This window comes from Gouania willdenowi, chromosome 4 (genome assembly GCF_900634775.1).
Source record: "Gouania willdenowi chromosome 4, fGouWil2.1, whole genome shotgun sequence".
NCBI lineage: Eukaryota > Metazoa > Chordata > Actinopteri > Blenniiformes > Gobiesocidae > Gouania > Gouania willdenowi.
This window is the reverse complement of record NC_041047.1, coordinates 34,346,420-34,356,477: the sequence shown is the minus strand read 5'-3', so window position 1 is coordinate 34,356,477 and position 10,058 is coordinate 34,346,420.

Genomic DNA, 10,058 nt, shown 5'->3' with positions numbered 1-10,058 from the left:
GAACTGAAGCCCTTTCACGTTGACATTTTGGAGTTTTCTCAGATGACAGCACTGATATTTGGCTTGTATTTATATTCACTCATTAGATAAAAGGTGATATGAGAGAACACACACACACTCCCCCATTAGAATGATAATGGATAACGCTACAGGTGTGGCTTGGTTTAAACACACACACACACAGTGTCAGAAACACATCACTTAACCCTGACACTCTGCCCTTGTTATGCTTGTCATGAGAAGTCTTTCCTAGTTAGCCCCGCCTGTCCAGCCTCTATTGATTTAGTGACAATGGCAAAGTCCAGTGTCAAATCAAGTAGGAAATCAAAAAGAGGAAGTTTAAATTAGGTTTTTTTCTGATATTAGGGGGCAGTGTCCTGTCATAATGTTCCACACGAGAAGAAAGAGCCTCTACGTCCTCAGGATGAGACCTGGGAGCACAGACGGAACTACCGACAGGAATCCAGATGCCGTTAGAGGCCCATGAAGGAAGACGATTACGGTGGTTTGTGAATAAAATAGCTCAGAGCCGGTCGCTAAGATAACGCTAAGTGGCTTGTACGAGATACTATTATACTATTACCATGACACCTGTCAGTCATGATGAGTCACTGTGACTCATTCAACACAAAAAAAGCAGCTCACAAAAGAGGAAAGAGAGAAAGGAGCAGGATGAGACTGAAGCTAAGATGACCAAAGTTCTGGGTTCTTTACTCAAACCCTGGCAACAGTTAGCTTCACACAGGAGGCTAGCGCTAGCTTGCCAGGTAGCTCCACTGAAGCGCACCGGCAGCATCACCGACACTATCGCTGCGTCCCGCTTCTCTGAGCGCCAAGAAGGAGAGACCACCGCAGCCTCAGAGGGCGGACCCAGCCGACACCAGTGGACCTGTAGCAGATTAATTCTACTGTACCTCACTGTGCCTCCTGACGCCTGTAAGATGAGCTTTTAATGAGTGAATACAGCTTCCCTTTGTTTTAAAGTGGGATTTAAACCTATAGCAATGCACTTGAACCTCATATGTGTGAAATATGTGAACCTACTGTCTCTTCATAAAATGAAAGGTATTCTTTATTTGATTTGATCCATTACATAAAATATAGTTCACTGTTCTCTTTCATTGATTTTGGATAGTTGTCAATAAAAAAAGTGTAAAAAATGTGATATTAAAATGCATTTAATAAAGAAAAACAAAAGACGGATTAAGATCTTGTAATAAGAAGGAAGTTTCACTCACTGTGCCTGTGTGTGTCTAAGCGTGTGTGTACCTATCACCATGATGTTACACCACTGGGTAAGGCCATCACAAGACCCTAAAAACTAGTGCAAAAATGATGAGCACATTTAAACTGGGGTTAAAATGCAGTAAGGCAACAAAAATGAGGAAACACCCAAATTCAGAGATACGGGTAAGACACAACTTGTGACTTCAAATCAAATAAAATAAAGATACCACCATTAACAGCCCCATCTATTAGTGCTGGGACTGATTAATTACAGAAAAAGAATATATTAACTTTTTTTCACTCCTAACTTTCTTAGTATACATAAAACTGATGCACAGAGCACAACACAAGAAACAGGAGAACCAGAGGATAAGTTGTTGCTGTGCTTTATGGACGTTAATTAAAATAAAAACACTGGATGGAAAACTAAAGCCACGTTGTGGAGCAGAGCTCTGCTAGCCTCATCTAGCACCTCAATGCTAAACATGTAGCAGCTAGTACCTTAATGCTAAACATGTAGCAGCTAGCACCTCAATGCTAAACATGTAGCAGCTAAAACCTCAATTCTAAACATGTAGCAGCTAACACCTCGATTCTAAACATGTAAATGGTAAAATGGTAAATAGACTTGATTTTATATAGAGCTTTATCACCACTGAAACAGTCTCAAAGCGCTTTACATATCAGCTCATTCACCCAATCACTCTCACATTCACACACCAGTGGGACAGGACTGACATGCAAGGCACTAGTCGACCACTGGGAGCAACTTAGGGTTCAGTGTCTTGCCCAAGGACACTTCGACACATAGTCAGGTACTGGGATCGAACCCCCAACCTCTCAATCAGAAGACGACCCACTACCACCTGAGCTACGGTCGCCCTGTAGCAGCTAGCACCTTAATGCTAAACATGTAACAGCTAGCACGTCAATGTTAGACAGGTAGCAGCTAGCATCTCAATGTTAAACATGTAGCAGCTAGCACCTCAATGTTAAACATGTAGCAGCTAACACTTCAATGCTGAACATGTAGCAGCTAGCACCTCAATGCTAAACATGGAGCAGCTAGCACCTCAATGTTAAACATGTAGCAGCTAGCACCTTAATGTTAAACATGTAGCACCTAACACGTCAATGTTAGACATGTAGCAGCTAGCATCTCAATGTTAAACATGTAGCAGCTAACACCTCAATGTTAAACAAGTAGCAGCTAACACTTCAATGCTGAACATGTAGCAGCTAGCACCTCAATGCTAAACATGTAGCAGCTAGCACCTCAATGTTAAACATGTAGAAGTTAGCACGTCACTGTTAAACATGTAGCAGCTAGCACCTCAATGGTAAACATGTAGCACCTAGCACCTCAATGTTAAACATGTAGAAGTTAGCACGTCACTGTTAAACATGTAGCAGCTAGCACCTCAATGGTAAACATGTAGCAGCTAGCACCTCAATGCTAAACATGTAGCGGCTATCACCTCAATGTTAAACATGTAGCAGCTATCACCTCAATGTTAAAAATGTAGCAGCTAGCACCTCAATGCTAAACATGTAGCAGCTAGCATGTCAATGTTAAATGTGTAGCAGGTAGCACCTCAATGCTAATCATGTAGTAGCTAGCACCTCAATGTTAAACATGTATAAGCTAGCACGTCAATGTTAAAAATGTAGGAGCTAGCATTTCAATGTTAAACATGTAGCACGTAAGACCTCAATGCTAAACATGTAGCACGTAGCACCTCAAAGTTTAACATGTAGCACGTAGCACCACAATGTTAAACATGTAGCAGCTAGCACCTCAATGCAAAACATATAGCAGCTAGCACCTCAATGCTAAACATGTAGCAGCTAGCACCTCAATATTAAGCATGTAGCAGCTCGCACCTTAATGTTAAACATGTAGCAGCTAGCACCTCAATGCTAAACATGTAGCAGCTAGCACCTCAATGCTAAACATGTAGCAGCTAGCATCTCATTGTTAAACATGTAGCAACTAGCACTTCAATGCTAAACATGTAAGACCTAGCACCTCAATGTTAAACATGTAGAAGTTAGCACGTCAATGTTAAACATGTAGCAGCGAGCACCTCAATGTTAAATATGTAGCAGCTAGCACCTCAATGCTAAACATGTAGCGGTTAGCACCTCAATGCTAAACATGTAGCAGCTAGCACGTCAATGTTAAATATGTAGCAACTAGCACCTCAATGCTAATCATGTAGCAGCTAGCACGTCAATGCTAAATATATAGCAGCTAGCACCTCAATGCTAAACATGTAGCAGCTAGCACCTCAATGTTAAGCATGTAGCAGCTCGCACCTTATTGTTAAACATGTAGCAGCTAGCACCTCAATGCTAAACATGTAGCAGCTAGCACCTCAATGCTAAACATGTAGCAGCTAGCATCTCATTGTTAAACATGTAGCAACTAGCACTTCAATGCTAAACATGTAACACCTAGCACCTCAATGTTAAACATGTAGAAATTAGCACGTCAATGTTAAACATGTAGCAGCGAGCACCTCAATGTTAAACATGTAGCAGCTAGCACCTCAATGCTAAACATGTAGCGGTTAGCACCTCAATGCTAAAGATGTAGCAGCTAGCACGTCAATGTTAAATATGTAGCAGCTAGCACCTCAATGCTAATCATGTAGCAGCTAGCACCTCAATGTTAGACATGTAGCAGCTAGCACTTCAATGCTGAACATATAGCAGCTAGCACCTCAATGCTAAACATATAGCAGCTAGCACCTCAATGTTAAACATGTAGCAACTAGCACCTCAATGCTAAACATGTAGCATGTAGCACCTCAATGCTAAACATGTAGCACATAGCACCTCAGTGTTAAACATGTAGCACGTAGCACCTCAATGTTAAATATGTAGCAGCTAGCACCTCAATGCTAAACATGTAGCAGCTAGGACCTCAATGCTAAACATGTAGCAGCTAGCACCTCAATGCTAAACATGTAGCAGCTAGCACCTCAATGCTAAACATGTAGCAGCTAGCACCTCAATGTTAAGCATGTAGCTGCTCGCACCTTATTGTTAAACATGTAGCAGCTAGCACCTCAATGCTAAACATGTAGCAGCTAGCACCTCAATGCTAAACATGTAGCAGCTAGCATCTCATTGTTAAACATGTAGCAACTAGCACTTCAATGCTAAACATGTAACACCTAGCACCTCAATGTTAAACATGTAGCAGCGAGCACCTCAATGTTAAACATGTAGCAGCTAGCACCTCAATGCTAAACATGTAGCGGTTAGCACCTCAATGCTAAAGATGTAGCAGCTAGCACGTCAATGTTAAATATGTAGCAGCTAGCACCTCAATGCTAAACATGTAGCACGTAGCACCTCAATGCTAAACATGTAGCAGCTAGCACCTCAATGCTAAACATGTAGCAGCTAGCACCTCAATGCTAAACATGTAGCAGATAGCAGAAGTTTGGGGAAATAATGACAAAACAAAAACCATTAGTTTCACTTCTAAAATGAGCAAAACGTTACATTCATAATACAGAATATTTGGACCAACACTGAGCCACTATTCAATAAATCAAAATTTTCAAACAAGTAAAATGGTTTTTAAAGCACAGCAAAAAATTCTCCCTAAAAATGGTCAGAAACTATTTATTGAAAAAGCTGAGACGTGAACGGTACCTGGATGTGGAACAGTTTGTGTGTGGAAATAAATAAATGTGTGTATGTTTGGGCTGATGAATGTATAATGTATCACATGAATTGTACATTTATATACTGTAGATATATATCAATAAATAATGTGTTCATATAATGTATGTATATTTATAGTGTAAATAGGTGTATATTATAAGATTATTACAGATATTACAAGGACTAGATCATATAAGTCTATACTTCCTCCTTTTCTAACGTGTACAGGATTTACCAGCATGTTGTTACGTCTCTTTGTTGTTTGAATCATTTTCATTGTTTTTTAAATGATCATTGTTATTATTATTAATATTATTTTTTAATTGACAGATACACTGCTGTTGTGTCCATTTTTGAAATAAAATGAAATAAAAACACTACAGAATGAAGCTGTGATTAGAAACATCTATTCTAGAATATTCTGTGCTCACACTTTGATCTGATTGTTTGTCATCCTCACATTATGAAGAGTGTGTTCAGCAGGGACTGGATTAGTGGAGGTTGTGCGTCTTCTGACTCTTACACACTTTAATGGAGATGGAAGTGGCTCTAAAGTGATTACTGTCTTATTTAATCATTTCAGGGAAAAATGCTTCTAATCAATTGTGTGAGCATGCAGCCAGATGTTTGGAGTTTGTATAATTGAGTTATTTCAGTCAGACAAACACAAATGTGTTTGGTTTAATTAGACTCTGTTGTCAGGGAAATCAGAAACTCTTCAAGCGTGGGCGAGGTTGAGCTTTTAATACGTCAGTTGAGTGATGTTTCATTTTTAGAATTAATTTCTGATGCAATAAAAACTTGTGTGATCTCTGGATGTTCCTGCTCATCAGGAGCTGTCACTTATTTCTGTCACAATTCTCTCAGAACAAACTGTTTAGAAAGTTTGATCTGCACTGATATATTTATAGCTCACGTCCTCACGTTTAGTGGGCTCTACTTTCTACTGGTTTTTATGTTAAAACATCTGTGGTTCTCAACCTTTTCAAAATAAAGGTTCCAGAGAGCGGGGACCCTCCAAAATAAAGGTCACAGAAAGCGGGGACCCTTCAAAATGAAGTTTTTGTAAAGCTGTTATAATTTATAATTTATAACTTTTAAACTTTTTGACTTCATCACTAGCCATTCGTCAATCAATTTAGATTTAAGAATGGCTGGAAAATGTAGCCTAGCATTGGGATGCTAGGCTACATTGGGATGCTAGGCTACATCTTACATTTCCTGAACATATCTACTTTACCTTCTGTTTGTTTTGCTTTATCAGATCTGCTGACTCAGGGTTCCTCTTTCCCACTGAGTCTATACCTGTAACTCCTCCCACAGGCAAACCAAACCCAATCTAAAATAAATTAACTCAAAAACAAAATACATTCTCATAAACAACAAACAAAACAACAAAAGATGAATTATCCAACAACTCCTAATAAACAATGTTAATTCATTCTCCTCCAATGTTTTAAAAATCACAAACAAACAAAGATGACACAAACACCCCTGTACAAATGGGTTGTCCCAACACGAGCCCACCAAACACCCCTATTTACATGACTTGGTTTAGTCCTTCTGGTTTCCTGCAAACCTAGAAAATGGTGGTGAGTTAGCTGCAAACAAACAAACAAACAAACAAACAAACACTAATGCTGGTAGACCTTTCCCTGCACAATGGAGGTTGTTTGACTAGTCACATGGTTATTGTAGAGGGTAAATAATGAAACTAGTAACCAGAACAATGAGAACAGACAGATGAATGGAATGATGATAGCAGTAGCAACAAGTCAACAGATGTTAAGCTGTCGGTATTATCACTATGTGACACTCGTAATAAACAAATCACAAGGACAGCCTTCTTCCACCTCCATAATATCTGTAAAATTAGACGTTTATTCCATAAAACAGGTTATGTTCAAACTCTGAGTATCTCATTCCTAAACATGAGGTATGTTTATCTCTGAGTATGTTACCATGGTAACATTGTCCATGAACTAAACCTGGTCACTGACAGGTTTTATCAAAGAAACCCTGGGTTTCTACCTGGCTCCGCCCACCTGAACACTTTAATGAACCTTAACACTTTTCTCTGAAACACATTAGTGACATCACACACCACAGACGTGTTCACATCATTAATAATGTTGTGTTGATTTATTGTGATAACAGTAGTTTTCTTTCTAACATTGTAGATGTAGATCATTTAGTGAAACACACTGAGAGGTTGATCTACATTAAAACATCTACTGACGTCTGTAGTAAAGTTCACTGAATACAAACCTGTAGATAATATAAAGGAGGAGATGATCATTTAAATTAATACACTTTTATTGTTTTATATTGTTATACAGTTAAATCTGTAGATCATACATCTATGAAGTTATGATGTCACAGTGAAGTGTGATGCTGCTCTTGAAAGCGATGGGTCGCGGGTTCACGTCCTGCTTCAGTGTTTTTTTTATGACATTTTTTCTGACATAGAGATGAATCTGGTGATAATATTACATTAAAAATCAATATAAATGATTAGATATGAAGCATCAGTCACTGTGTTTATATCCAGTGTAACAGGAGGACTCTCTATGCAGACATCCTATGATGCTGACACGTCTCCTCAGACACATTTTATTCATATTATTCACCACTCGTCACATCACTGAAGAGATAAAGTGATGAAGTGATCATAAAGTGTTATTAATTACAGGTGATTTAATCACTATAATCACTGAAGACTGAACACATCTTTAGAACAGGATCATATTCATCAAACACAGGTTTATTTCACCATCAGGGTGAATAAATCACTCTATTCCAGGTGGTTGTCATGGTAGCTCGAGTAAATCTCTGATCCATTGATGATGGCTTTTTATCGTGCGTCAGTAACCCAAGGTTTACATACAAGTTCCTAAAGTGTCTAGAATTAGAACAGGAGGCAGAGCTATCAGCTACCAGGCTCCTCATCTTTGGAACCAGCTCCCAGTCTTACTACAGGAGGCTGCTACTCTCTCTACCTTTAAGGCTAAACTCAAAACCTACTTATACACTAAAGCGTATACCGTATAATAGCGCTAACTTAACCACTAGGAACAAGTGGTTAGGTTAACGTAAGCGTAACTGTAAGCATGCGTACAGAGCCGTTCCCCTCCCCCACCTTGGCCAGTCTGACCATCTTTCCCTCCTGCTCTCACCAGCCTACACCCCCCTTAGACATAGGGCTAAACCCACCACTAAGACTGTTAAAACCTGAACTGGAAACGTGCTCCTCAAACTACAGGACTGCTTTGAACAGACAGACTGGGACTTATTTGCACATCAGGACTTGGAGACAATCACAGGAACGTTACTGGACTATATCCAGTTCTGCATTGGGAATGTGACTGTCGACAAAAACATCCGGGTTTTCTTAAATCAAAAACCCTGGATGACCAGCCAGGTCCGCACACTCCTCAGGGCCCGCGATGCTGCCTTCAGGTCAGGAGACAGAGCTGCTCGAGCTGACCTGAAAAGAGGAACAAAAAGAGCCAAGGCAGACCACAGGATGGGCATAGAGTCCCACCTGTCCAGCAACAACACACGGGAAGTGTTCACATCACAAATCTCAGAGGCTGTGATGTGTCCACAGTAGACCTGAGCATGGCATTGGCTGAGGAGTTAAACTGCTTCTTTGCTCGTTTTGAAACCCCTCAGCAGTACTCATCTGCTCCAGCCCTGCCCCCACCCCTATCTGGCTCCTGCACCACTCCATTCACTCTGTACAGGAACACAATGTCAGGCGGGTGCTTCTGACAGTGAACCCTAAGACAGCTGCTGGCCCAGACGGAGTACCTGGAAAGGTGCTCAGAGCATGTGCCTACCAGCTCGTCCCCACCTTTACCAGGATCTTCAACCTCTCCCCGGCCCAGGCAGTCATCCCACTGTGCCTAAAATCAGCCACAATCATCCCAGTACCCAAGAAGTCCCCCACCACCAGCTTGAACGATTACCGCCCAGTGGCCCTCACTCCAGTAATCATAAAGTGCTTTGAGAGATTGGTCCTTCAGCACATTAAGGACGATCTCCCCCCAGACTTTGACACACACTAGTTTGCATATTGTGCAAACAGATCCACAGAAGACGTCATTTCTGTAGCTCTGCACTGAACCACCTGGAGCAGCAGCAGAGCTACGTTCAGATGCTCTTTGTGATTACAGTTCAGCCTTTAGCACAATAATTCCAGACAGACTCATCACTAAACTGAACACTCTCGTCCTCCCCCCTCTCACATGCCTGGATAAATGACTTTTTAACCAACCGACCCCAGAATGTGAGACATGGCCCCCACCTCTCCTCCACCCGTACACTGAGCATCGGCTCCCCACAGGGCTGTGTGCTGAGCCCCCTCCTGTACTGCCTCTACACCTACGACTGGAGCTCGGCCCACAATGACAATCTCATCGTCAAGTTTGCCGACGACGCTACAGTGGTCAGACTCATTTCTAAGGATGATGAGACGTCCTACAGAGAGAAGGTCCTGAAGTTGGCAGCCTGGTGTTCAGAGAATAACCTCGCTCTGAACACCAAGAAAACCAGAGAGATCATCATGGACTTCAGGAAGCACAGCACAGACCCAGCCCCCCTGTACATCAAAGGTGAGTGTGTGGAGAGGGTCCACACCTTCAGGTTTCTTGGTGTTCTCATCTCCTCGGATATGTCCTGGTCAGAGAACATCACGGCAGTCTGCAAGAAGGCTCAGCAGTGGCTACACTTCTTCAGAGTTCTCAAGAGGTATAAACTAAATTCCAACCTGCTGCTGATCTTCTACCTGACGTACCGTATCACAGTACGGTACGGCAGCTGCACCGCTGCAGACAGGGAGAGGATCTGGATGGAGAGTTGTCCTGATGGACATTTACACCTCCCGCTGTCTCAACAGAGCTAAAACCATCACCAAAGACTGCTGCCACCCTGGCTTTGACCTGTTTGACCTGTTGCCCTCAGGGGGGCGCTACAGGTACATTAAGGCCAGAACAAACAGACTCAAAAACAGCTTTTTTCCAAAAGCAATAACCACTGAATTCTCATACGCGCTGATCTCATATTCATACCCACGGACTCTGCTCAGCCACTTTAAAATAAAAATAAAAAAAACACTGATGTGTAATACCATTGAACCGTATATACTG